Raw genomic sequence first — 27,652 nt, forward strand, 5'->3', positions numbered from 1 at the left:
TTCTTTCCCTCAATACTGTACACAGATGGGAACATAATATTTGATGTTCATCTATACTGTAGTGTGTACCAATAGTCATTCCTTTTTTTCCAGGGAGTATTACATTACATGGATACACCACAATCTGTTTAGCCATTCACTGGTGATCTGTATTTTGCTCTTTTCACCTCGTAAGTATATAAGAATTCCTTCAGTCTTTTTTTATGGCTGTGTATATATTCTACTGTATAGATGCGCATTTTCTTAACTAATCTCTTTTACATATTTTTGTTATTTCCAATTTTTTTTACTGAGGTATAACTGACATATAAAATTATATTTGCCTCAGGCATAAAACATAGTGATTCAATATGCAAAATGATCGCCCAATAAGCCTAGTTAACCTGTCACCATACATAGTTATAGATTTTTTTATGACGAGAACTTTTGAGATCTACTCTCTCAGCAACTTTCAAATATGCAATAGAGTATTACTAACTATAATTGCCATGCTATACGTTACATCCCCATGACTTCCTTATTTTATAATTGGAAGTTTGTATCTATTGACCCCCTTCACCCATTTTGCCCATTCCCACTCACCACCTCTGGCAACCGCCAATCTGTTCTCCACATCTGTGAACTCAATTTTTGTTCTGTTTTAGATTCTACAGATAAGTGAGATCATATAGTATTTGTCTTTCCCTGGCTTACTTCACTTAGTACAATGCCCTCAAGATCCATCTATGTTCTTGCCAATGGCAAAACCTTTAAACATTTTTTTTTTTTTTTAAATCTCCGCACTGTTTCCCAGAGTGGCTTCACCAGTTTACCCTCCCATGTTGTTTCCAACTTTTTGCCAGCACAAATAATGTTCAGTAAATTTCACATGTGCTAACTCACACATTTATAAATATATCTGTGGAATAAAGCCCTGGAAGTGGAATTCCTACGTCAAAGGGTTTGTGTATTTGTGTTCACAGTATTTTAGCAATCAACACTTTAACTAGCAACATAAGGGGAGGTACAACATGGTTTCATCAAATTCAAGGAGCTGTTTTGCTTATTGTATGTGTAATTATCCCATGAGTCTTCACTGAGGAGCTCTTTTCTTCTCTTTGTGGGCTGGGAGCTGCTATCTAACAAAATTAAGCCCTTCATTTACAGGGCAACTCTACAGCTCAGGACAGCGTGGTTACCTTCTGTTGGCCTGAAGATTTGGTTTAGGCGTAAACAGGCCTGGAGCAGAAATGAGAGGTCCAGGTTGCAGGTGTAAACTTGGCCAACGTTGAGTTTATGGTTGTCCTTCCAGCAGTGGGAAGAGAGCTACATCTCTCCGCCCATGGTTTCTCACCTGCCTCCCTAGCAACCCATCACGTACATGGCCATCAGTGCTGCCCGCAATGGCGGTCACAGAATCTGCGGTCTTGGAGGAAAGCCACGCAGCCTTACTAAAGAGCAAGTGAGCCAAATTCTCCAAGCCCAACAATCGTCTGTGTGTTTTGGCTTTGAGGAGTCTAATTTCAGAGGAAAACCCAAGTCATGAGGGCTCTCAACAGGCTGGGCAAAAAAGAGCTTCTTCAAAGCGGTGTCTGAACCACGGAAGCATTTATGGAATGAAATTTTGCCAGACTCACGAAACACAAATAGGCATGCTTCTGGATGTTGAGAACAACGTCCCAATGATTGGGACTGGGGGAGGTGAACACAGCATTTTAGCGAGAACAGAAAATTACGCCAATATGTCTCGAGTGCTTGCACTGGGCCTGGGCCTGTGGGGACCACTGGATGTGAACCCTTCCACTGAATGCCCACAGCAATGCTCTGAACTGAGTTTGTCTTCCCCCACCCAACAAATACAAAACTCAGGGCAGGAAATGTCTGCAGTCAGGATTTGAAACCAAGGCTATCTGACTCCAGGCACAGTGCTCTTAGTCACTATGGTGATATAAGCTTTTAAAAAAAAAATGTATTTAAATCTACACACACTATTTAAAAATACAGAGAAGGAAAACCACTAGCAGGAAATACTATTTGCACTTAGGTCAGAGAGACAAGAAAAGAGTCTTTTCTTTCTATTCTCTTTCCTTTTTTCATATGGTTTGTGTTGTGGCTGTCTTAATTTTATGGCAGAAATTGTGTGCACCCACATACATAAACACACACACATTTTTAACCTACATGCTGTCAGCTTTCTGAATAACGTAAATTCTTCTGCTGAGACACAGGAATGAGCCTGAACACCCTAAGAGTCTCTTGAGGGCTCTTTTTATTATTTTCTGTTTGTTTTTCAGTCTCCTGGAATTTCTAAATAAAACTGTGTTCCCAGCATACTTTGCGCCCTTGCACCCACTTCCTGACCCACCTGGACTCCATTAAAGTCAACAAACATTGTTGGGTGCTCTTATTTAAAAGCACCTCGTTTCTCCACTCTGATTTGTGATTTTTCTAAATTATTTGTCCTGGGCGTGACCAGCTCCTTGGCCGTTTAGAGGCCATCCATGCCTTTTTTTTTTTTCATCCAAGGCTGTATTATGGGGCTATTTGTTCTCAAATATTCTGGCCAAGACTGTGAATTAACGGCATGTCTGTGTCTCAGGGAGGTGCCTTCAATAAGACCCTAAGAAACTTCTGGCCTCTGCTACCCAAGGTGACTGCAGCTATGAAGTCCAAAAATGCCTTGTAGTGTAAGGTTTAACTGGATGGTTTTAACCCACTCTTTTTCGGGGGAGTTTCCTTCCTTAAATTGTGGAATTTACTGAGGCAACTGGGAGAACGTTTTTGTTTGCCCTTGAACCCAGCTTGAGCTTGTGGTGGACGAATGTACTAAGTGGAAGGCCAGTAAGATTGCTTGTATCCTCATGCCCTCCCTGTATCGCAACGGCTCTCAAAGTGTGGTCCCCGGACCAGCAATGTCAACAGCCCCTGGAAATCTGTTCGAAAAGCAAATTCTTGGGCCCCACCCCAGACCGACTGAACCCTAAACTCTGGGGTGGGGGGCCAGCCACCTGTATTTTAGCAAGCTCTCCAATGGATTCTGATGCACTCCCAAGCCTGGGAACCACTGGTCTGCTGTGAGCCCACAAATTCCAACCTGACCTGCCCGCCTGCCCTTGCCTTCCATTCACTCTCCCTCTGACTTTGGACTTGGCCATCTGACCACCCTCCCTTAGCCTAAATTACCCTGTCTCGCCAGTTAATCTGAAAATCAAGATTCTAGCAGACATTCGCTTAATGATGGTTATAATTCCTACTCAGATTTAACCAAAACATGCAACTTTATACAAATACGTGCACCTCAAAATAACCAAATCCCCCAGTCCCAAACCATCTCCATTTTCCCTCAAAATTTATTTTATGATGTTTTTAATATTTATTTATTTTTGAGAGAGAGAGAGAGAGACAGAGTGTGAGTGGGGGAGGGGCAGAGAGCGCGGGAGACACAGAATCCAAAGCAGGCTCCAGGCTCTGAGGGGTCCGCCCAGAGCCCGAGGCGGGACTCAAACTCATGAACCACGAGATCATGACCTGAGCCAAAGTCCGATGCTTACCCGACTGAGCCACCCAGGCGCCCTTCTCAAAAAATTTTTTAGACTGGAGGATGGAAACAATACTTCTTAAACCAGAGAAACTACATTCTTCCTAAGTTATTAAGCTGTTAATGACTATTGTGTACTTTAGGGAAAAAAAAAAAAAAAAAAAAAAAGCTCTTTAGTGGGGGAGGGGCAGGACGGAGGCCCACCAGGGGGAATGTTTTGGAGAAAGAACAGATCAGGAAAGTTGTAGAATGAAGAGAATCTCTTGGTTAGGAAGAATAGAAAGGAAAGGTGAGACAAAAACCCAGAAGTCTGACCTTTATTTACTCTTTCAACATTTATTGAGCAACCACCTTTCCAAGGTTCTACAGTGAGGGGAAGCAAAGGTCTCTGCCCTGAAGAGAAGCTTCTATTCAAATGTGCACTGATGTCTGCACTTCTGTATTTTGTACCAAGCTTCCTTATTTTGTGTCAGGCATCACCCTACCCAGCGATCTTTCGGCTTATTGTCCCTGTGTTTCACGACCGTAGGTAAGCGAGGCAAGAGTATCTTTTGGTGCCTCCGTGGAAGGGCGGGAGATGGCCAAAATAAGGGAAAATTGTTCAAAAAGGAAATGTAAGCAGACCCCACCTCATCTACCAAATTTAGCCACTCACTGTGGCTAAAGGAAATCTCCCAGAGGCTTCCAAAGTGTATGTCTTTATAAGTTCCAAGGATTATGCACATTCCATAGAGCCAAACCGTCCTCATGACAGATCTCCCGTGGAAGAAGCCATATCCCTATTTTCCCCAGAGAAGGGAACTGAGGCAGAGAAGAACTCAGTGATTGGACTCAGTTCTGAAGCAGAGCCTGGTCTGACCTAAGGAGCCCTGTCTTCCTCTCCACGTGCTTTGCTTGCCCGGGTGGGCATGTGTACACTCACTCAGCTACAGCGCTCATCCTTCTCCAGAGGCCATGCCCAGTCTTCGGCCGCCATTTTGGAGAAAGCCACTATGTCCTTTATCTTTTTCCGTAAACATTCTCTCCTGTTGGCATCACACAGAAAGAGCCTCGTCCTTATTTTCCATCCACTACTTGCTGTAAAACTCCCGATGCCGCACCTTTAATAAAATTTCTATCTGGTTATAAAAAGAGGTTCCTTTGCTCATCCCTTACTAAAGTGTTGGTCATGTTAATGCAATATATGCAGAAGCAAAAAGCCCTTAAATCCCTTCCTGATGAATTAGAATACACTCTGTGCACTGAAGAGTTATTCGAGATGGCAGCCACTGTGGTGAAATTGTGAAGCATAAGTTTTGGGACCAAAAGGGTACTTTTTAAAATATGTATTTAGGGGCGCCTGGGTGGCTCGGTCGGTTAAACATCCGACTTCGGCTCAGGTCATGATCTCACGGTCCGTGAGTTTGAGCCCAGTGTTGGGCTCTGTGCTGACAGCTCAGAGCCTGGAGCCTGTTTCAGATTCTGTGTCTCCCTCTCTCTCTGCCCCTCCCCTGTTCATGCTCTGTCTCTCTCTGTCTCAAAAATAAATAAACGTTAAAAAAAATTAAAAAAAAATAAAATAAAATATGTATTTATTTGGGGGAAAGCATATAAGTGGGGGAGGGGTAGAGAGAGGGGGGCAGAGGATCCGAAGTGGGCTCCTAGCTGACAGGCTGACAGCAGTCAGCCCAATGCGGGGCTCGAACTCACAAACTGTGAGCCGAAGTCAGATGCTCAGCCTTGAGAAGGAGCCACCCAGGCGCCCCAGATCAAAAAGGTATTTCGAGTCTAGAATACTGGCTAAAAACAACAGCTCATCCAATTTTGGGGGGGAAGAAGGTTTCTCATGCAATATTTATCAGGATATTATATGCCATATTAGAATAATAATTTATTATGTAAAAGTACAGTAAAATTTACACTAATGGGTATATATTATTTCTGATACTGAAAAATGATGACATGAAAGATAAAGTAATATAACCTTTCAAGAGTTATAGCAAACGCGAAGACTGTATATAAAGAAATTTCTTTCTTTCTTTATTCATTGGTGATTTCCTCCTTATCACCCTTCTTAAAATCAAAACGGTCAAAAGAGTCTCAAAATAACGATAAGGATGGCCTGACAACATTCTGTGTAGACTTCTCGAAAATCATGCAAAATAACTTTTAATTGGGCACATATATGACAATCTTCCCTTTTATATACTTGAGACGGTGCTTGTTTCTTTTCCTCCTCTGTTTTAGAAAACCTTAATATGAGACCTCCTGATATTCAAGTGAATTCCGTGACGACACGCTTACTTTACCAAACTTGGAACACTTCCTTTGCAATCTCCGTCCTGAAACCCTTTTCCTTCCGGGGCGGGGGGGAGCCTCAAACTTCAGTACGCTTGAGAACAAATGAGGGAGCTGGTCAACAAACAGTGTGAACATCGGGGCCCCACCTCCAGAGATTCTGATCCACTGGTCTGGACGCGACGCCAATCTGCATTTTTAACGGCCCCACGGGTTCAGGTGCAGTCCACCTAGGCACACGTTGAGAAGGAGGCCACAACTGCCTTAGGAACTCAAAGTGAATGGAAAATCTGACCGAGAAACCTAGCTCACTGGGAAACCAACCTCAAAATCTCAGGTGATAACACATACTTCGCGCTCACTCGGAGGGAACTAGAGGCAGAGTGTGTCAGTGCTTCTGTTTGTAATTTCCCACTTGTCCCAGCGGGGGAAGGCTTTATCTGAGAGACAGGAAGGTCAAGGTTCCCGGGGTACCCTAAGTAAATAGTTTCCTCCTCACCACTGTGGAAAGAAGGTCAAGGCACAAAAACTAAAAGAAAAGAGAAAGGAGGAAAGATGGCAGAGAAAGATGTATAGGAAGGGGCACCTGGGTGGCTCAGTCAGTTAAGTGTCTGACTTCAGCTCAGGTCATGATCTCAGGGTTCGTGAGTTCAAGGCCCACACTGGGCTCTGTGCTGTCAGTGCAGGGCCCGCTTGGGTTCCTTTGTCCCCTCTCTCTGCCCCTCCCCCGCTTGCGTGGGTACTCGCTCTCTCTCAAAAGTAAATAAACATTTTTAAAAAAGATATTTTATAGGAAAAAATAAAAGAAAGTTAATATTGGAGATGCCTGGGTGACTCAGTTTGTGAAGCATCTGACTTTTGATTTTGGCTCAGGTCGTGATCTCACAGTTCCTGAATTCAAGCCCTGAGTTGGGCTCTGTGTGGACAGCACAGAGCCTGCTTGCGATTCTCTCTCCCTCTCTCTCTCTGCTCTTACCTCCCCTCCACATGCATGTGCTTTCTCTCTTTCTCAAAAATAAACATTTATTTAAAAGAAAGAAAGGTAGGGGCGCCTGGGTGGCTTAGTCAGTTAAGCATCTGTCTTCGGCTCAGGTCAAGATCTCACGGTCCGTGAGTTTGAGCCCCACGTCAGGCTCTGTGCTGACAGCTCAGAGCCTGGAGCCTGTTTCAGATTCTGTGTCTCCCTCTCTCTCTGCTCCTCCCCTGTTCATGCTCTGTCTCTCTCTGTCTCAAAAATAAATAAACGTTAAAAAAAATAATAAAAGAAAGAAAGGTAATATTGCTCACATAAGTAGGATGAACCACACTGTCAATGCTGAATAGCTCCAGGATCTCCTTCCGATGGCATTACCAGCTAAGCCAGCACACTGGCCAGTAACCAAATAGTCCGAGTTAGGAATTATTCATATTCTGGCCTCATATTTTCTGCAGAGTTCATAGAACTTAGAAGGATGATCTTTCTCAGAAATCTTTAAAAAAAATTTTTTTTTATGTTTTATTTTATATTTGAGAAAGAGAGAGACGCAGAGCATGAGCAGGGGAAGGGGCAGAGAGAGGGAGACACAGAGTCGGAAGCAAGCTCCAGGTTCCGAGCTGTCAGCACAGAGCCGGATGCGGGGCTCGAACTCACGAACCAGGAGATCATGACCTGAGCTGAAGTCGGAGGCCCAACTGACTGAGCCACCCGGGCACCCCTCAGAAATCTTAATCGATAGCAAACTGCGGAATGGGATTACATCTCTCAGTGAGATCTTGCTGAGATCTCAGCCCCCCATGTTCCTACTAAGGATTTGTGAGTGTATCTTACTGCTGATATCATGGTTCCTCTTGAACTACTCTCCTGTGCGATTCCCAAATATGAAACACGCAAGGAAAACAGCTTTACTTCTTACTTCCAGCAAGGGACTAACATACAGCTTCAACTTCCTACAGTTCTTGGACCCTTTGTTTTGTGAAAGTCTCTTGCATTTGAACCCAATTTAAAGTGTTGGCCGCACCCTCTTTCCTCGATGGATGACTATGGAGTTATGACCCCTGAGGACGTTCCAATGCCTTTGCACCAGGTGACTGTGTGCTAAACGCGCTAAGGCGAAGACGTGGTAATTGACATGAATGAGATTTTAGAAATGAAAAACCTAAACTGATCTCTGAAATGAAGCTATCACACATGGGGAAGAGGCCACTGGGGGGCATAAAGCCAACACACACACACACACACACACACACACACACACATGCACGCACACTTCTTCCTGTGGCATCCCTTTTGGTCAAGCACAAGGTGATCCCCACAAGAAGTCAGTGAACATGTCTCCAGCTTTGCATAATTTTAGAAGCTTACGAAGGCTCACCTTCCCTGTCCAGAGCCTCACTGCCTACGAAATGGGCAAGACGAGTCCACGATGCTCAGGCAGGTTAAAGGGACAAGTCAGAAAACACCCAGTGAGGTTGAACCACTGTCTAAAGCTAACAAGCCTTGCAGGTAAACGGCGGAGATGAGATGAGAACGCAGTTCTTTCAATGTCCAAGAAAGGACCCTACGGTCTTCTGCTTCTAGAGAAAGTTGCGTTAAGCAAGCATAATGGGTAGAAATCTCTGTGTTATGATAAAGGTGGCAAAAATCTCTGACCTATGCTTGTCATTCCCACCACTTTAGAGCATAAAGGAAGTGTTTCACTGGGTTGAATGATTAGTCACTTGAGAGAATAGTACATAAACAAAAGCTGCTAATGATGACAGGTCACTATTCAGTTTAACCCGTTTCCGCTAATCTCATACAGAAACACGGAGGAAATGAAGTCCAGACCATCCCACGGGAGCCTAGGGAGCTGAGGAAGGCAATGTCAAAAAAACAATGGTGGGAATGGGGGTCCTTTTCTAGGAGAGATGGAGAGTGAACAAGGTAAAACCAGGTTTTCACAGGGAGTCTCAGAAAAATGCGTTTTTTTAACAGTTCTTTTTTTTTTAATATTTACTTTTGAGAGAGAGAGAGTGAGCACATATGCATGCAGGGGGCAGGGGAGGGCAGCGGATCCCAAGCGGGCTTCTGTACTGACAGCAACAAGCCCAATGCGGTGCTCGAACTCATGAACCGCGAGATCATGACTTGAGCTAAAGTTAGTCGCTTAATTGACTGAGCCACTCAGGTGCCCCAGAAAAATCCATTTTGAATCAAACCCTTGTCCCAAGGATAGAATAAACACTCCGTGCCTTTGGACACCCTAGGGTCAACTTTCCTTAGACCAGGAAATAACAAGTGAGCATAAATGCATGTTGGCTATGAATAAAAGTTAACAATAAAGCTTGTCCTAATTTATGCAAGGAAATCTATACAGGATTTTTTTTTTAAATAATCAAATCTAATAAGAAATTATCGGGGCGCCTGGGTGGCTCAGTCGGTTGAGCGTCCAACTTCGGCTCAAGTCATGATCTCGCAGTCTGTGCGTTTGAGCCCCGTGTCAGGCTCTGTGCTGACAGCTCTGAGCCTGGAGCCTGCTTCGGATTCTGTGTCTCCCTCTCTCTCTGCCCCTCCCCCCTTCGCACTCTGTCTCTCTCTGCCTTTCAAAAATGAATAACTGCTAAAAAAAAAAAAGAAAAGAAAAGAAATTATCTTCAGTGTCCTTATGCTAACTTACCTAGTAATCGTTTTCCAACAAGGGATAGACTTGATTCAAATCTGGCTTCATCACCTACTAATTGTATGATCTTGGGCAAATCAGTTGATCCTGTCTAGTACGCTGGAGTGGGCAGAGGCGTAGAAACACACAGACAGGGGGCAGTAAGCAGAGGTTGTAAAGCAGTAGAAGCTACGAATGAGCAGAAGCCATGGGATGGAAAGATGCCGACAGGGCTGGCAGAAGGAGCAGGTAGGGAAAAGAAGAAAAGGAGACCCTGAGTCCCGAATCTGTCAGGCTCTCAGGATTGCCTTTTGCAGATTATAAGGAATCCAGCCCTTATTTGGCCTCATAGCTAGGGGCCTTGTGCAGTGAGCAACCTGCACAGCCTTACATGGCGGCCGGGCCCAAGTCTAGTAGTAGCAGGGACTGGCACTAACCTTAGCAAACCCAAAGATCGCAGATCCATGTGGAGATAATGAGGGGCTGTTCAGCTCCAGACAGACCAACATTGCCCTGCAGCTGTACCTGACTCGTGTTACTGGAAACCTGGATTTTTACGTGAAACCTGCTGTTTGTAAATGTTGGCAAGGGGAAAAACAACAACAACAACAACAACAACAACAACTACAACAACAAAAAACATCGAGAAGAGGGGCACCTGGGTGGCTTGGTCGGTTGAGCGTCCGACTTCGGCTCAGGTCATGATCTCACGGTCCGTGAGTTCGAGCCCCGCGTCGGGCTCTGTGCTGACAGCTCAGAGCCTGGAGCCTGTTTCTGATTCTGTGTCTCCCTCTCTCTCTGCCCCTCCCCTGCTCATGTTCTGTCTCTGTCTCAAAAACAAATAAACGTTAAAAAAAAATTAAAAAAAAAAAACAAACAAACATCGAGAAGAAATGCCCTTGGACCTGCAGACCCAGGTGCTGGCTAGTTAGGCTTGTGTTCTGACTGTGTGATGCATCCTTAAAATCAACCCCTGTCAACAGAAGGTAACCTGAGAGGGTCTACAATCCTTAGCGCCCAGAAAAGCCGACGGCTGTAGTTGCTTTCACGGCAATTAACCACGTCAGCTCACAACGAGTGCCCACTGTCTGGGAGGGACTGTTTTCATTGGCCTACTTAGTTAGTCCTCACAACAACCCCATGACATAGGCAGTATCACCTTTGTTTCACAAGTTAGGACACCGAGGGCAAGAAAGCTTTAAGTGACTGGCACAAGAAAGCCGCCGTAGGGGTCAAACTGCTGGCATTTTCCTTTTCCAGCAGCTTAGCAAGGGAAAAAAGGGACAGGTCGTGGCTTGTTTGTGAGACTCTGAACACGGCTCCAGTATCACTAATCCTTCCAGAGGCAAGCAGTCTTGGAAACGAGTCCAAATGTGATTCAAGTACGCATCTGAGCAATGGGGAAGATATTTAAGGGCAGCTGCCGAAGGATGAGTTTTCCCCGAATATCATTTTCTTTTTCGCGTGCAGTTCCGTCGCTTCACGTTTCACTGGGGAACAAATCTCAAGCACAATACAAGTGAAGCCGTCGGGGTCCAAAATCCGTTAATGCCCCGCATATTTTTCTAGGAAGCGGGGTGGGGAAGGCAGAAAGGGTACCTGGAACAGAAGTTTCAGTCAGGCTCTCGTTCCAGCTCTTTCTACCCGGAGCGTCTCATGACCTGTCTTGACCAGCACCCTCCACTCCCCGACGCCTTGCAATGTTCTAGAGACCTGCTCGATTCAGTCCCGGCTGAAAACCTCCATCCTCAGTCTCCTCTCTCCCCTTCCCGCGACCACCTGGCCTCCACTTCCTCTCTACTCCCTCGCACAGCCTAGTCCAGTGTTCTCAGGCTTCCACGCTTGGCCCCCTGCAGAAGCTGTCCTTCACACGGCCACCGTTTGCTGGGAAGCCACTGACTTCTTTCCGGCCCCGTTCTAGCTCGCCCCTTCGTTGCATCAGACACTGGTGACCTCCTCCATCCGTCACGAAGCCCCTCCCTGGAAGCATACACATCCTGCCAACTCGCCTAGCCAACGGCCGTCAGTGCTTTTGTTTTTGGCTTTTTGGTTTTTTGGTGTTTTGTTTTTGTTTTTGTTTTTTGTTTGGTTTTGGTTTTCTTCCCCTTCGGACCCTTTACATGTTGTTTGTTCCCAAACGGCCGTATTGGGATACCTTTGGGACTGAGGGGAAAAGGACGAGCGGCTGCACCAGGTGGGTAAATCTTATTCCTAAAACATGGGGAAGCATTAAAGAAAGAAAAAAAAAAAGGGGGGGGGGGGAATCCCAAGCGATGAAAAGCCCAATGTTATGTGGCATCGCACAATCTTTCTTATTAGATTAGGTCTGTTGAGGAGCCTACTGTGACTATTTTCTGCAGCGTAAATAGATTTTTATAAACGGCCTTTTCTCAGAGGACATCCGTGGTTTTAACAGTTTCATTCCTTCAAGGGACAATGTCAAAGTTGTTGAGCCCCAAAGTGCCCAGTTTGATCATTTCGTTTACATGGAAAATTTTTTTTCCTAAAGAATGCAGAAAGGAATTTCTGTAAAGCAATTAACTTATCCTCTTTTGCCCGACCGAAAGCAGCAGCACATGAAGCCTTGGCTGTTTCCTGTCAGTTTTAATAATAAACAACGCAGCCCTCTTGTGCCCTCACATCTAGAGCCCCACATGCTCCTAAGGATATAGTAAATGCTTGTCTGGGACAAATGACACTTAAAAGATCCTTACTGTGTGGAATCCTGGACAGAAGGTCCAGGGGTCCCAAGATGTGGCCCCTCCTTATAAAGCCTGTGTTCCAAAATAAGGGAGAGGGACTTTGGGCCAAGGAAAGCTTTATAGAGCTTTTAGGGTGCTACAAATTAAAAGTAATTAAAAATAATGGCATATTCTCGGGGCGCCGGGGTGGCTCAGTCGGTTAAGCGTCCGACTTGGGCTCAGGTCATGACCTTGCGGTTCATGAGGTCGAGCCCTTCTCTCTGCTGTCAGCATAGAGCCTGCTTTGGATCCTCGTCCCCCTCTCACTCTGTCCCTCCCCAGCTCGTTCTCGTTGTCTCTCTCTTTCAAAATAAATAAATAAACCTAAAAAAAAACAAAAACAAAAAACTGGTAGCATATTCTTTGAAAAGCCAGAATTAGCACGGCAGACATGATATACTCTAACCAACCAGGAACGGCAAAGGAAGGTTGGAGATTACACATTTAAAGTTTTGAAGGAAAATTTCTTGGGGCTGTCAGCTCGGAGATGACAGTATCCAAAACATCACTGACTTTTCTCTTTCTTTTCCCTTTGGAAGGAACAGGCTGTGGTCACAGGCAGGCCAAGGGCTGGGTGGGGACCTGTCTCTGTACCACTCTGGAGAGAACTCATCTCCATCTGAGAGAGTCTGCCATCGGAGAGAACTCACGAGGGCAAATCTGGGATAATGTGAACGCTCTGGTGAAGGAAGCTCTGTCCCCAAAAGCCGTGCCATAGGGCTACCTCTGGACTTGAAAGCTTGCCATTTCTTGGCACTGGCCCAAGATCCTGGCCAACTTCCCAGCAATCCTTTGGCTGTTCCATCACCCTATCCTGTGAGGTCTCAGGTAAGGGAAGTGCTTACAGCAGAAACAACAGTTACAAAGACAACCAGGCACAGAGAGAGATGAGAAGAGGGGGCATTGAGTTCAACCCCGGGGAGTGTGACCTCCAAACTATGTGTCCTCTTCCTCCCAGAAGTCTGCATTCGGGGTTGCCTGATCTATTTAGGTTATTATGTTTGTGGAAAGTCCCTATTTCCCAGCGACAGTTGTGTTTCCTCGGGCAGCACCCTGCATTTAGTCACATTATCTCAGGAAAAATCAACTGACTCTAGGAGCTACAACATGCTAAGTCCTTACCAGCCCAAACCAATTCGTGTTGAAGGATCCATCAGCCGAAGGCGGGTTTTGAAGGTGGTTGGGGGAGGAGAAGAAAGGGGCAGTTGTAACCCTTGGAGACCACATCTGGATAAAACCCGAGACCATGTTGGAAATGGGTGGAACCATAGAGGGAGGGGGATAGGAAGGTGTGTGGGGGCATCTAAAGGCAACATCACTTACATCCCAATTTTCTTCAGGTCCTGATAATTAAATCAGATAAAAGAAAAAGAGAGAGAGAGAGAGAGAGAAAGAGAGAGAGAGAGCAAGCACACCTGACATAGGTGAATGGTGTTTCTTTGAAAGGAAGAAATGTGAAATTGACCAAATAAATCTGGTGACGAGTCAGGCCACACGATGATAGAAAGTTCAATGTTGGAGACCAAAGAAGAGGGCAATGTGAATGTTTTGTTTAAAAGGTACATGCTGGAGCACCTGGGTGGCTCAATCAGTTAAGCATCTGACTCTCAGTTCCCTTTCCAGACCTCATGGTTCTTGAGTTCGAGCCCCACATGGGGCTCTGTACTGACAGTGTGGAGCCTGCTTGGGATTCTCTCTCTCTCTCTCTCTCTCTACCCCTCCCCTCCCACACTATCTCTGTCTCTATCAAAATAAATAAATAAGCTTAAAAGGTACATGCCAAAGAGAGTATAGGGGAAAATAGCCGAACAACTGAGGAGTCCCTTCTGGGGCTTTAGGGACACAAGCCCAAGGTAGAGCTTGAGTGTGGGTGTGCATAACACTTCAGTGTTGGTGTTCCACAGAAGAGTCACCTCAAATGAGGCACTTCACCCCACCAGATTACCAGAATTTGCACTGAACCAAATACAAGCTTCCTTTTCTGAAAGTATTAAAGTTTTTAATTTTTTAAATGTTTGTTTATTTCTGAGAAAGAGAGCATGTGCGCATGAGTGGGGGAGGGGCAGAGAGAGAGGGAGACAAAATCTGAAGCACGCTCAGTACTTTCAGCAAAAAGCCCGACGTGGGGCTTGAACCCGTGAAGCGTAAGATCATGACCTGAGCCGAACTTGGATGCTCAACTCAGCAAGCCACCCAAGCACCCCTGAAGGGTGTTAAAGTTTTAACACAAAGTCTGTACGGCTTTTTTTTAAACTTTTTTTATGTTTATTTTTTTGAGAGAGAGAAAGAGACAGAGTGTGAGCAGGGGAGAGGCAGAGAGAGAGGGAGACACAGGATCTGAAGCAGGCTCCAGGCTCTGAGCTGTCAGCACAGAGCCCGATGCGGGGCTCGAACCCACGAACTGTGGGATCATGACCTGAGCCACCCAGGCGCCCCAAGTCTGTACAGCTTTTTTACTCAACTTCACTTCTTTTTTAATCTGAGAAGATCAGAAAAGAACATTTTAATACAATGTATATAGAGACAATGGAAGGGAATTGGAAATATTTTGGTTTATTTATAAATGACAATACTATCAAGAGAACGTAAACTGGAAATATTTATTTCCCCAGAGACTGCTACACTTTTGAAACTGCCATAAATCTAGTCTGACTACCTTAGAAATGGCAAATGGGCACCATAAAAGATTTTTTGTGGAAAGTGCCCTTTTGGTTAAAAGATTAGCAAATTGAAGTAAATTGTACAGGCTCATTGACTTGCCATATTTGGCTAATTTACTAAATATGGGAGCAGTGAAAAGATATAAAATAACAGCTCATAATCTGTTTTTCCAGTGGACTTTCAAGAGATGTTAAAAAACAAACAGCAGGAAAAAAAAATGGTTAGAGAGGGAGGGAGCCAAAACATAAGAGACTCCTAAAAACTGAGAACAAACTGAGGGTTTACGGGGGGTGGGAGGGAGGGGTGGGTGGGTGTTGGGTACTGAGGAGGGCACCTGTTGGGATGAGCACTGGGTGTTGTATGGAAACCAATTTGACAATTAATTTCATATTGAAAAAAAACCCACTCAAATTAATAGTATGATAAGCAAGGAAACATGCTTCTTTCTGTACTTCGGGTATGAATTTATGCAGAATTCTATTCTATTTTGGCTATGGTGAGAATATTTTTACCAAGTGTCAAAAGAAAAACATTCAAGTCACTTTAAATACTCAGTATTCACAGATGATCTTCAGTGTCAATTAAGAAATCCTGAATTCAATACTCAAAGATAAAAAATGCTCACAAATCTCATTTCTTCCCTGTGTTTATCCAACTTCCTCACACTTGTTGAAGGTTTTACTTTAAAACTGGTGAATTACCTGTGAATTACATGCCCTCCATCCCTGGATTCAACAGCAAGACCGTTTTGAAATGGGAGCATTTTACAGGAATATTTTAAAGGTTTCAAACATGTATTTGTCTACTTCCTTCTACCCCCAAGGAAATCAGCCCTATGTTGAACACCTAACGCCCATTTCTTGTGCCTCTCCCGCCTCTGTCAGATGTAAAATAGATCGATTAGGATCGTTTGCGGGTTGCCCCTTTTAGTCGTTTGTTTGCCTAAATTGTCTGCACAGTCACCTCAAAGTCCCATATGACTTGGTCCAGTGACTTTGAAGTCTTAGCATCTACATGTTGACATCATCCAACTGACCCAGCAGATCTTGGACGGCATCCCTACTCTGCCGATGACGTGGAATTGTGTGAGAATAAGAGATACTTGGGAAAGTGTCTCATGCCTCACACAGAGTAGATGCTTCACAGTCTTAAACTCTCCCTTTATTCCCAGCAGTAGAGCAAATGGTAGGGAGAAGGGCAGGAAGGAGTCAGACTCATGGGAGGCTCGCTGGAAAGCTAATATTAAAGACCAAGGTGACAAGATTTTGCAGTGGTGGTTACCACAGATCATCTCTGAGGACGGATGATGCCGTAAGAAAGAGGGACTGCAAATCAAAGGTCCCTTTCATGGACATAATCTCCTAGAGGGTAGCATGGGAAACACACTGGGGGTCGGGGTCAGTGGATTTGGGCAATGAGATATATAGAATAACTCCACCCCCACCAGCACACACACACACACTCTCTCCATTTCATCTGGAGCCACTTGAGGCCTCCGCGGAAGGGGAGGGAAGGAGGAAGAACGCAGCACTGCATTTGGAAACACAGCAGTTGTCCAAACTGGGGCTCCCTGGGAGTCATGACATTAAACAAAACATGTCAGCCAGCAAATACTGACTTGTATGGGGGCCAATGAGATCTTTCTTCTTTGTATCCAAAATTCAAATTTCACTGAGAGCAGAGACCAGAACCCGAGGCTGATCATCAGGGCAGCGTCTCTGTCTCCACACTATGTCGTCTTCCCAGAGAAGGAACAGAGCAGTGACCCCACAGATGGGTTTGCAGTACGAGGTCCCCAGCACTCAGGAGTGGGAACGTGCATTGGTTTGAAGGGGCCAGGTGTGAGTAGAAATGTACTTGTTACACCAAATCAGAGAGGTCACCTCCCGACACTCAGCCCCTCCACCTGAAAATCAAGTTTCACGCATTATAGCACTGAGTCCATGAAGTCCCTGAAGGCTGGGCCGTGTTTTCAGCAGAGTGTTTCTAGTTTGGCTAACGTGGAGGTGTGGGAAAAGTTAGAATTTCGAGGCTGAAGATGCATCTCCGTTCACAGCTAATTTCGGAGAAAAATCGAGTCAGTGTCGGCCCCCACTAATAGAAAGATTGAAAAACCAAGCCCACGAACAGGGTTATTGGAGCCGTGACGAAGGGATACCACCCCAGGATTTTCAGATGCTGGAAGGCTACCTCTAGTTGTGTTTAGAGTGGAGACGGTCCATCCGTCCTGAAAGTTAATCCGCTCACCCATCCGAGGCAAAACTAAACATATTACGGCATATGGAAAAAACAATCTCAACACATTCCGTGGCAAAGCCGTGGTGAAAACTTCTTCGGGCCAGAAAGCTGGCTTGCTGGCAGGAGAGGCGGGGACTAGCAGCAAGCAGGTTAACAACAGCACTCACACCTGGGTTTCTAGCACCGGGTCACCATTTGCCTCCTTGGATCGAGTGCAGAACCACCCCGCCTCCGTTTCCAAATCCACATCTTGGGATGAGAAGAACACCCTTCACCCTTTAGGCCGTTACGGCAGTTACAGAATTATCATAGTATAATGTGCAATTCTACGCATGTGAATTACATGCACGTGCATACATGATACCACAATATGTAATTATATGCACACGCAGGGCAACAGCCAAGTGTCGATACGCGGGAGAATTAACGTGTTTCAATCATTATTAGTGATCACATTACGTCCCTCTTTCCTGTTGGCAGGACAAGGAACATACCGCTGGCTTCTCAGTTTCTCCCAGTTCGTGTTAGCCTTCCCCAGTCAACGAAGAGGAATTACACAGTTAGTTTTTCTACTTCTCAGCAAAAGAGAAATTTGAAAAAAAGTTGTAGTCACGTTGCTATCATTTTTGATAGGCTTGGGGCCCAAATTTCTTCTCCAGGAGAGTCTGGGGCCCGGCACTCATCCTTGCAAGTGGATGGAGTAGGGGAGGAATTTATAAAAGGACAAAGTGATGTGAGCCATGAAAGGGATGTTAGAGATCATCTAATGACACAAAGGCTCACACGCTGCCCTTCTCTACCGAGAAGCAGCTGGTATTTAATTTTGCTCAGAGAAAAGAAAACATCTCTTCTTTTTTAAGTTTATTTATTTATTTTGAGAGAGAACACCAGCAGGGGAGGGATGGAGAGAGAGAGAATCCCAAGCAGGCTCTGCACTGTCAGCCCAGAGCCCTACATGGGGCTTGAACTCACAAAGTGTGAGATCATGACCTGAGCCAAAATTAAGAGTCGGACACCTAACTGACTGAGCCACCCAGGCACCCCTAAACACTTTTTAAAAATTTTTACCTACCCCTTCCTTAAATACGGAATAAAGAATGGTCTAGTTTTTCCATCTCAAGTGAGAATTCGTCTATTTATACCCAATCATGTTACCTTTCCCAAAAGACGGGAGGAAAGAGGTATAGTATTTATCAAACACCTATATGATAATTTCCACATAATCTTATTCGATCCTTATATCAATGCTATGAAATAGAATAGTATCTTTTAATCAACAGACAAGGAAACTGAGCTGGAAGCGGGCTAGGAGGTGGTAAAATGGGCATTGGAACCCCGTTTTGACTCAACTATTCATGTTCTCTCCAAAAATGACTTGGCGTCTCCATAAGCCCTCACCCTCTGTTATTTTCTTCACAGCACTTAGCCTCACTTGACATTATATTATATATTGACTGGTACATTATTTATCCATTCCCAACATTAGAACCTAAGTTCTGTGGGGGCAGGGTTTTTCCATAGCTCCCCCCGCCCCAAAGTGCAAAACAGTATGTGGCACACAGTGCTCAAGTAAATATCTGACGCGGGAATGAATGGATGAATGAATTAATGAATTAGTGACTTAACGAATTAAAAAGGGATACAACAGAGAATGTCAGATTTAAATGGAAGTAGCATGTAACTCTTGCAATAAAAAATAAATTATATACAAAAATTGTTTTTTAGGTGATCTTCTACTTCTATATAAGTGTTTTCTCTTCAAGAAAATAGGGGCACCTGGTGGCTCAGTCCGCTGGGTGTCTGACTTCGGCTCAGGTCATGATCTCACGGTTCGTGAGTTCGAGCCCCGTGTCGGGCTCTGTGCTGACAGCTCAGAGCCTGGAGCCTGCTTCGGATTCTGGGTCTCCCTCTCTCTGTGCCCCTCCTCCGCCCATGCTCTGTCTCTCTCTCTCTCTCAAAAAATAAATAAACGCAGAAAAAAAAAAGAAAGAAAATATACATATAACTATCTGATGAGGGCTAGCTTACAGATTCTTGGTATAACTGGAAATGTTGGTAATTAATATGAGGATAACCTCAAAAAGGACCAAAATTGTCCAGAAAAGCATTCATTTAAAACTGTGGCCCCAAGGAAACTTCATGACTTAATACTATTTGTCCAAACCAAATTTATCTTTGGGTTCACTGACTCGATCATAATAATGGCTTCAGCTCAATCTTTTGAGGCTGAGTTTTTTCTTGAAGACATCTATAAAAGATTGACCTTACCTGTTTGTACTTATTTGAACACAAACCACACTTCGGTACTCCCCCCAGAACTAAGGCAGACTTCAGGGATGCCATATTTTTCAAGGGTTTTAAAATGTCATTCTCATGACAGATGTCACACAAAACCTTCCAGAAAGACAAATGGACAGCTATGGAAATCAGTGGATAATCTTTGGGTCTGCGGTTCAATGTCCAGCACTTATTCTAAAGAATTATTCAAGATGAACGTAAAAGTGAAGGCATACATTTATCCAGTGAAGCACTCTTTTCTAGTGGTGAATCATTGCAAATAAGTGTAGCTCAAAAGAGAATTCGTTACATAAATTATGACCTATCCTCACAATGAAATGTCATGCAGGAATCTTTAGTGACATGAAAAGTTGGTCATCATATGTTTTTAAATGAAAAAGCAGGTTACAGAACAGTCTGTAAGGCTGCTTCCAATTTTGTAGAAAACGTGTGTGTGTATGTGTGTGTGTGTGTGTGTGTGTGTAGGAAAATACACATGTATCAAGCTGTTAAAAGTGATAAACTTTTGGGGTGCCTGCGTGGCTTAGTTGGGGAAGCGTCTGACTTCAGGTCATGATCTCATGGTTCATGGGTTCGAGCCCCGCGTCGGGCTCTGCGCTGACAGCTCAGAGCCTGGAGCCTGCTTCCGATTCTGTGTCTCCCTCTCTCTGGCCCTCCCCCGTTCATGCTCTGTCTCTCTCTGTCTCAAAAATAAATAAACATTAAATAAATAAATAAATAAATAAATAAGAAATTAAAACTTTTTTTTTAATATTTATTTTTGACAGAGAGAGAGACAAAGCATGACCGGGGGGGGGGGGGGTGGGGGGCGCAGAGACAGAGGGAGACACAGCATCTGAAGCAGGCTCCAGGCTCCGAGCTGTCAGCGTAGAGCCCGACGCGGGGCTCGAACTCACAAACCGCGAGATCATGACCTGAGCCAGAGTCGGATGCCCAAACGACTGAGCCACCCAGGTGCCCCAAAATTAAAACTTTAAGTGAGAAACTTCTGGTCAAAGAACTAGAAATATAATTTTTATTTTTGAAATACTCGCTTCATGCGCGCTTCTGCTTTTTCTAGAATTCACGCACCAGAGGCTTGCATCAGAAGAAGCCATTTTTCGTGTAAGGAAAGTATAGGAAAGAGGTCTGTAGTCAACAACCTGTAACTGTACCCGCTGGCCTCCAGGGCGACCCACGTCTTCTCCTAAATGGTGCTACTTTACCATCCTTTCTTTCCCGTCTCTCACAGAAACATTCCTGGAGACCACGTGACCAGCATGACCTAAGTGGCTCTACCAAGCTCCCTCGGCAGTCCTTCAGAACTGCCACGAGTTTTCGTACAAGTTCCTTTTTGGAAAAGGCGAAAGCGCGTATCTGTCATCTCTTTCGGTATTCAGAAAATGTGAGGCCGTGGCGAAGGTCAAGGTCCAGATCTCCCTTGGGCCTTTACGTCTCTTTCCTTTTGAGTGAACCGTCCATCGTGTGCAATGCGTACGTGTGTGCAGGTACGTTGTGGGGGGGGGGGGAGGGGCAGGCTTTGTAAATGAGTTGAAATCTTATCTGAGGTTCTTGTGGTGGCTGTTTTGAACATCTCTCTCCCTCTCGTTTCCAGTGGTTTTTGCTTGGTCCATACTTTGCGTTTTCCTTTCTGAGCACCTTCCTCGTGGGAGCTCCTGGGCCGGGTGTATTCTCTGTGACACACTGCCTAATCACAGGAACACGGCACGTATTCCCATTTTGCAGGGGGTTCCTTCACACGTGTGTCGTGCTCTTTGACTTACATAGCATCCTCACAGCTGTTATACCATCTGACCCAGTGACATTGGTATTGCTCTGTTTCACAGATGGAAACGATGAAGAGTCGGGAAAGTTAACGAACTTGCAGACAATGCTCCCACTGAGAAGCCATGGACGGGGACAGGAATCTGACTTAGTTTGTCTCCCCAAATCTGACTTGAAGGTCCACACGCTTTTCTCCTTGCAGTGAGGGCTTAAGAGGTTTTCATTATGGCAAATGATAACAGGAGTAAGAAGACTGGTCTCACAGATTATTAAACGGATTCAAAGGCAGGGGCTGAGTGGCTCGGTCAGTTAAGCATCTAACTTTGGCTCAGGTCATGATCTCACGGTTCATGGGACTGAGCTCCGCAGCCGCTCTTGGCTGATAGCTCAGAGCCTGCTTTGGATTATCTCTCTCTCTGTCTCTCTGTCTCTCTCTCTCTCCGCCCCTCCCCTGCTCATGCCCTCTCTCTCAAAAATAAATAAATAAACATTTAAAAAAAAATGATTCAAAGGCCAATAAAACAAGAGGACTCCTCAAACCCAAAGTAAACCAGTCGCAAGAAGCAAAGTGGCTCAGCTTATCATCAAAACTCTGTCACGGAGGGGAGGTGGGACCATCACACCATGACCCCCTGAGTGGGAGTGAATGTTTCAGAATGCTTCTTTCTCTCAGCTGACATCTTGTTTCCTGTCAAATAAAACATTCGTTCCGATTTAATCGCTCAAGCGCTGTTTCAAAATCTCTCTTCTGGGTTTTCCTCCAACACTGGCAAAATGCTTGCTCTCAGGGGAAAAGGAAATGGCTGAGCATCTTGGCTTCTTATCCACATGTGCGGCTTCTAGAAAAGATCCGCGTGCACGTAGCAAGTGGCCGCTTCTGGTGTCTTGATTTCAGTGAGATTTTAATTTTTTTTTTCTACTATCAGCCACCCTGCTTTGGAGAATAAGTGTGACTTGTATTCTCAGCGTCTCCACCTTGAATCTCAGGAGCTTCAGGCCATACGCTTTTGGATTTTGCTTCCCCGGTAACTCTCCACATCCATACGGACATGGCTTTTATCTATCGGCCAAGAGCACAGCAAACCAGGCCAACCTGTAGGTTCGCTGACGTTCTGTTACTGGCTCCTCCTTTGCGACTGGGACCCTGAGGCAGAGATGGCTAGCTGACCCCCAAAGATTTGTGCTCCCCACTCACAGGGACGAGTTGTTGCTGGGCAGTGGCTGCCAGACAAGAACCGTATTCCCCAGTCCCCCTTGCGGATCAGTGGACCTCGTAAGTAGTCCTCACCGGGTAACATGAGAAGGGCTGTGTACCACTTTCAAGCTGAGGTATTGTGGAATTGGTTATAAAGTCTTTCACCATCTCTTCTTCTTGGCCCCTGGCTGAACGATGCCAGGGTAACCTAAAAGTCACAAGGCGATGGAGCCATGAGGTGGAAGCAGCCTGGGTCCCAGAGCCACTACTTGGAGAAGAAGGGCCACCGGACCTGCATCGGTTGGTGGCAAGAGTATAAAAATGGATTTCTCCTGGGTTATTCCACTGAGATTTGGGGACTATTTGTCCCCAAATCCAAGCCTGGATATGCCTCCTCATTTGGCCAGGGTCCTGGAATTCGAGGAGCTTGAAACTGACACAAGGATTAATGAGTTGGGGGTGCCATGATGCTACAATGGAAGTCCTGTCGCTAATTCATACCCAGAGCAATTTGGGGGGGGGCTGTGGGAAAGACCACTAGCTGCTTCTCAGTAGCCATTATCCCTTTCGTTCTAACTCAAGCCTGCTTTTATTGGAAGTGGTACTGTGCTGGGCTAATACAAACGATATTCGCTGACCTCCCTCGTAGTTGGAGGTGACACAGATCTGACCAAACGTGATATACGGCAAATGTCCAGTTTCCATTTTCTGGGGAAGTCCCTTGAAAGGGAGCAACGTTAGCAGACATGGCTCTTTTGCCTTCCCTCGTCTTCCTGGCTTCAATGTTTTCTTTAACGCATGGAGTCTCAGGAGCCATCTCAAGGCCATGAGAATGAGAGCCACCCACAGAGGACGATCGAAAACAAAGCCACAAGGAAGCTAGCCTCCACCAGCATCCTGGGCTATCCTACCGAGTCTGGATTGCCGACCACTGGAACTCTTGCTGTGTAAGAAAAATAAATAAACTCCTAATTTTTTTTAAGCCACGGTTTAGTGGGGTTGTCTGTTCCCGGCGGCAGCCAATGGCAATCCTACCCGATACAAGGGTAATCCTTCTGAGACAGCCCAAAACACCTATCTTCCTGACAGGCTGGCCTTTCTGCCTCCCTGCTCTGTTCTCTTCTCCTACTCTCTTGGATTCTTCCCAGCCCAGGACTTACCCTGGGCCACAGCGCTGCTGAATTTCTAAGCCCCTAAGATAACTTCTGAGGGTAAAGAGCTTGCGGACCCTTTTGCTCGTCACTTAATGTAGCCTCAAATCCTGCTCCTCTGAGCGACACCCAGGGGTTTTCGAGCACCTCGTCTCCATAACCTCAAGCGGCTGCCTCATCTCTGGGCCAGACAACTTTGCAATCTTGGCTCCATCGATGTAATTATGGGATTGAAGAGAAACCCAAGAAGTTATTAAGTTCATTCACCTGCCCCCAGGCAGGACGGTGATTAGCTTTTCCAGACATTTCACTGACTTCCACGGGCCAAAAGAGTCTTTCACAAAGCATGACTCATGGGCCACTTTGAAGGAGTCCATTTAATCTGTTCTCAGTTTCCCTGTCAGTAAAATGGGTATTGGGATCGGAGCAGGGAATGACAAGACCTTCTGCTTCAATACGTGACGTTGAAAACAGAATATGGTTTCTTTCTTTCTTTCTTTCTTTCTTTTTCCCTTTTCTTTCTTTCTTTCTTTCTTTCAGATTAAAGGGGCCAAATATTTTGCAGCTTCGCCCGCTGAGAGATTGAATCATTTCCCAACCCAATAAAGCTGAGTTTTTGCCCGGTGACTTGTTTTAACCAATTAATATGGTAGAAGGAAAGTTATAGACGTTCTAAAGCCTCAGGGATCCTAGTAGCTTCCAACCTCTTCTTCTTAGAAAGTTCTCTCGACCACATAAGGAAGATCAAGCTAGACCTCCTGAAAGATGAGGGACCGTGTGAGAAGGAACAGCCCCACCGTGGCCCTGAACTCGTGAGTGAGACTATTCTAGACCTTCCAGCCCCAACTGCCCACTCACAGAATCATGAGAAATAACAATCCGCTGTTGCTTTTAAGTCCATAAACTTTGGGGTACTGGATGAGTTTGCTATGGCCTGCCATAACAAATTACCACAGACCCAGTGGTATTTATTCCGTCGCCGTTCTGGAGGCCAGGAGTCCAAAATCAAGGTGTCAACAGGGCCATGCTCCCTCTGATGGCTCTGGGGAAGAATCCTTCCTTGCCTCTCTACCTTCCACCAGTTGTTGGCAGACCTTAGTGCTTCCTACCTTGTGGTGGCCTAAGTCCAATCTCCGCCTCTGTCTCCATGTGGTGTCTTCTCCGTGTCTGTCTCTGGCTCTGTGTCTCTTGTTATAAGGATGCCAGGGATAAGATTTAGGGCACAGTATGACCCAGTATGACCTTGGGGCGCCTGAGTGGCTCAGTCGGTTAAGCATCCGACTTTGGCTCAGGTCATGATCTTGCGTTTGTGGGTTCAAGCCCCACATCGGACTCTGTGCTAACAGCTCAGAGCCTGGAGCCTGCTTCGGATGCTGTGTCTCCTTCTCTTGCTTCCCTTCCCCTGTGTGCACTCTGTCTCTCAGAAAATAAGATAAAACATTCCAAAAAAAACCCCAGTATGACCTCATATTAACTTACACCTGCAAAGACCCTCTTTCCAAAATAAGACGACATTCACAGGTACCGGGGCTTAGGAATCTTTGGGGAAGAGACACAATTCTATCCACAACAGGTGGTCTGTCAAATAGCAAACTAGGACTGGTACTGATACCCTTTCCTATCATTTTTTGTACTTCAGACACATGAAGATAAACCTAAAGATAATAAAACGGAAAGGGTGATCAGTTCTGAAAGATAATACAGGACAGTGTCCAGAGAAGAGTTTCAGAATCTCCCAGGAAGAAAAATACATAAATAGAGTATTTTATTTATTGTTAGGGGTCTTAATGCTGGCGTAAAGCAGAATTGTTGATATATGAGACAGTACCGGGTCTTTGGAGCATCTTTATCCACATTTAAGACTTACTTTCTGGGAACAAGACACACATGCGCTTTCCCTCTAAGGTCAGAGCACGCCGTGTCCAGCATTGCGGGTTCAAGTCTGTGTACAAGCCAAAGCTTCATTGGAACCTTCTGGTTACCGTTGTCCCACTTCTCTTCTGTCTCACAGAAGCTTTATAAAGGAGTGGTCTCTACCAGCTTCCTCCATTTCCTCTGCACCGGCTCCCCCCATAACCCCGTGAAATCTGACTTCCTTCCCCACAGCTCCACTAAAACTGCTGGGTCAGACGTTTATGCTGACCACCAGCAAGGCATATCCAAGGGCTCTTTCTTTGTCCTCATGGTTTGGCATCTGACTTTTTTTTTTTAATATATGAAATTTCTTGTCAAATTGGTTTCCATACAACACCCAGTGCTCATCCCAAAAGGTGCCTTCCTCAATACCCAGCATCTGACTTTTTTAACTGCCTTGTTAGCTGGGTTTTCTCGCTCCCTTTTCACCCCCTCTGCCATATCTGGGCCAAATTCTTCTTCGTTTCCTTTTGTAGATATCCCGTTGTACCGAGTGGCAGTGGGTCGAGCCTAGACCCATTAGTTTTCTCTTCCCACTATACCTTCCCACCTTCATTGATGACTTCCTAATTCACATGTTCCATCCCGACCTATCATTCAAGCCCCAAGCCTATAGCTCAAGCTGCCCAATAGAAATGCTGTATATTTTACGTTACCTGTATTAGTCAGAGTAGGCTTGGTTATGCTGTGGTAACGAAGAATCCAAAAAATCCTAGTGGCTTTATAAAGACCAAGACCTCCAGAGAGCAAGCATGACCTTGCCCTCATGGTCTTTACTCCAGGACGCAGGCTGACAGATCAGTCTGAACATTTCTGGTTGTACAGAAGAGGGAAAAAAGGCCAGGCTGGCTCTTAAAGCTTCACCTTGAAGTCACCAAATCACCTCCCATAAGGTGAAAAGTTAAATCCCATCACAGGGAAGGAGAGCTGAATATAGGTCAATGTGCAGTCGACTATATTCTCTTAAACACAAACTCTACAAGACAAGTACCAAATCATCTTCCCAAAACTTACTCGGATTCCAAGCTTTCGTGATTTCTCACTGGGATGGTATCTCTTTTATAAATATTATAAAGAGATCACAATTACAAAAATTTGTAAAATATACATATACCCACACACTTCACATGCCATCAACAAAAATCATCAATAATACAACTACCCAGGCATAACCCTGATAACATGTTGGCATATGTCCTTCTGGTCGCCTCCTTATCACACGTATCGATCTATTATCTCCGTAGGGAGATACATACATACTGTTTTTCAGTAAGAACGATCTCATCCCATACATTCAGCTTGGTGGCTGTCAAAATCTTAGCAAGATAATTTCAATATTTTCTTTTCTTCCATTTTGAAAAATATCATGATAATGACTTGGCCAATTTAAATATCCAGCACTGACCTCTCTCCTGAATCTCTGATTCCTAAATAAAGCTACATAGTAGGAAATTCTATTTGAATTTCTAATATGCCCATTAGACTTAATATGCCCCCAATTAAATTCTTGACTCACCCTAAAAGTCTGCTCCTCACCCAATCTTTTCAATCTCTGTGAAAATCATCAATATCCACCCATGACTTCAACCCCAGAGACCTGGTGATTTCTCCTTTTCTCCCACTGCCCCCCCCCCCCCCCCCCCCACATCTAACCCACCCACTCAGTCCCCAGGCTGTGTCTCAGACCTGACTGACCCTCTCCGCTGTGGTCCCAGCTCTCTTGTCGTGTAGCCACCGTCCGTCCCCTGGACCCTGACTACCTCCCGGGCGCTCTCCTTGCTTCCAGCCAAGTCATGCCTCTGTTCCAGAAACCTTCCTAGCACACTTAGAGTAACGTTTACATTTTCCCCATTGCTTGTAAGGATTTGGTTGTTGCCAACTTTTCCTTTCTCCGCTCTACCACTCCCCCTTCATCCACTCTACTCCGGACACACCGGCTGTTTCTTTTCTTCCAACGCACCAGACTTACTTACCCCTGCTCCACCAGCCACAGCTCTTGCTAATTCCTCTGCCTGGTCCCGCTCCCAGCGCTCCCAGCGATCTACCGGCTCAGGGATGCCTTCCCGCCCACTCTTTTGAAGTATCTGCCCTCTCCACGCGGCCCTTTTACATTCTCCGCAGAGCACCTATTTTATCTGATATCTCCTCGTCTGTTTCCTGCTTTACATCTTTATTATCTTTCTGCTGGAGAATGACTTCTTTTAGAACAAGAACCTTATCTGTCTTGCTCGTGGCTCTATGTCGACCTTAGAACAGTGTTGGGCACATAGGAGGCTACG

At 45.3% G+C, this 27,652-nt stretch overlaps 1 protein-coding gene and 1 long non-coding RNA gene across 3 annotated transcripts in view; one reads left to right on the forward strand and one right to left on the reverse strand.

The window, feature by feature from the left end:
* The window catches only part of DOCK8 (dedicator of cytokinesis 8), a 227,687-nt gene that overhangs the window by 188,604 nt on the left and 11,431 nt on the right, over positions 1 to 27,652 (reverse strand). The window lies entirely within an intron of this gene.
* On the forward strand, positions 20,764 to 21,565 carry LOC125924797 (uncharacterized). Its single transcript, XR_007458584.1, has 2 exons — positions 20,764 to 20,836; positions 21,176 to 21,565. It is a non-coding gene; the product is annotated as an uncharacterized LOC125924797 (long non-coding RNA).

The sequence above is a fragment of the Panthera uncia genome, chromosome D4 (genome assembly GCF_023721935.1).
Source record: "Panthera uncia isolate 11264 chromosome D4, Puncia_PCG_1.0, whole genome shotgun sequence".
Taxonomy (NCBI): Eukaryota; Metazoa; Chordata; class Mammalia; order Carnivora; family Felidae; genus Panthera; species Panthera uncia.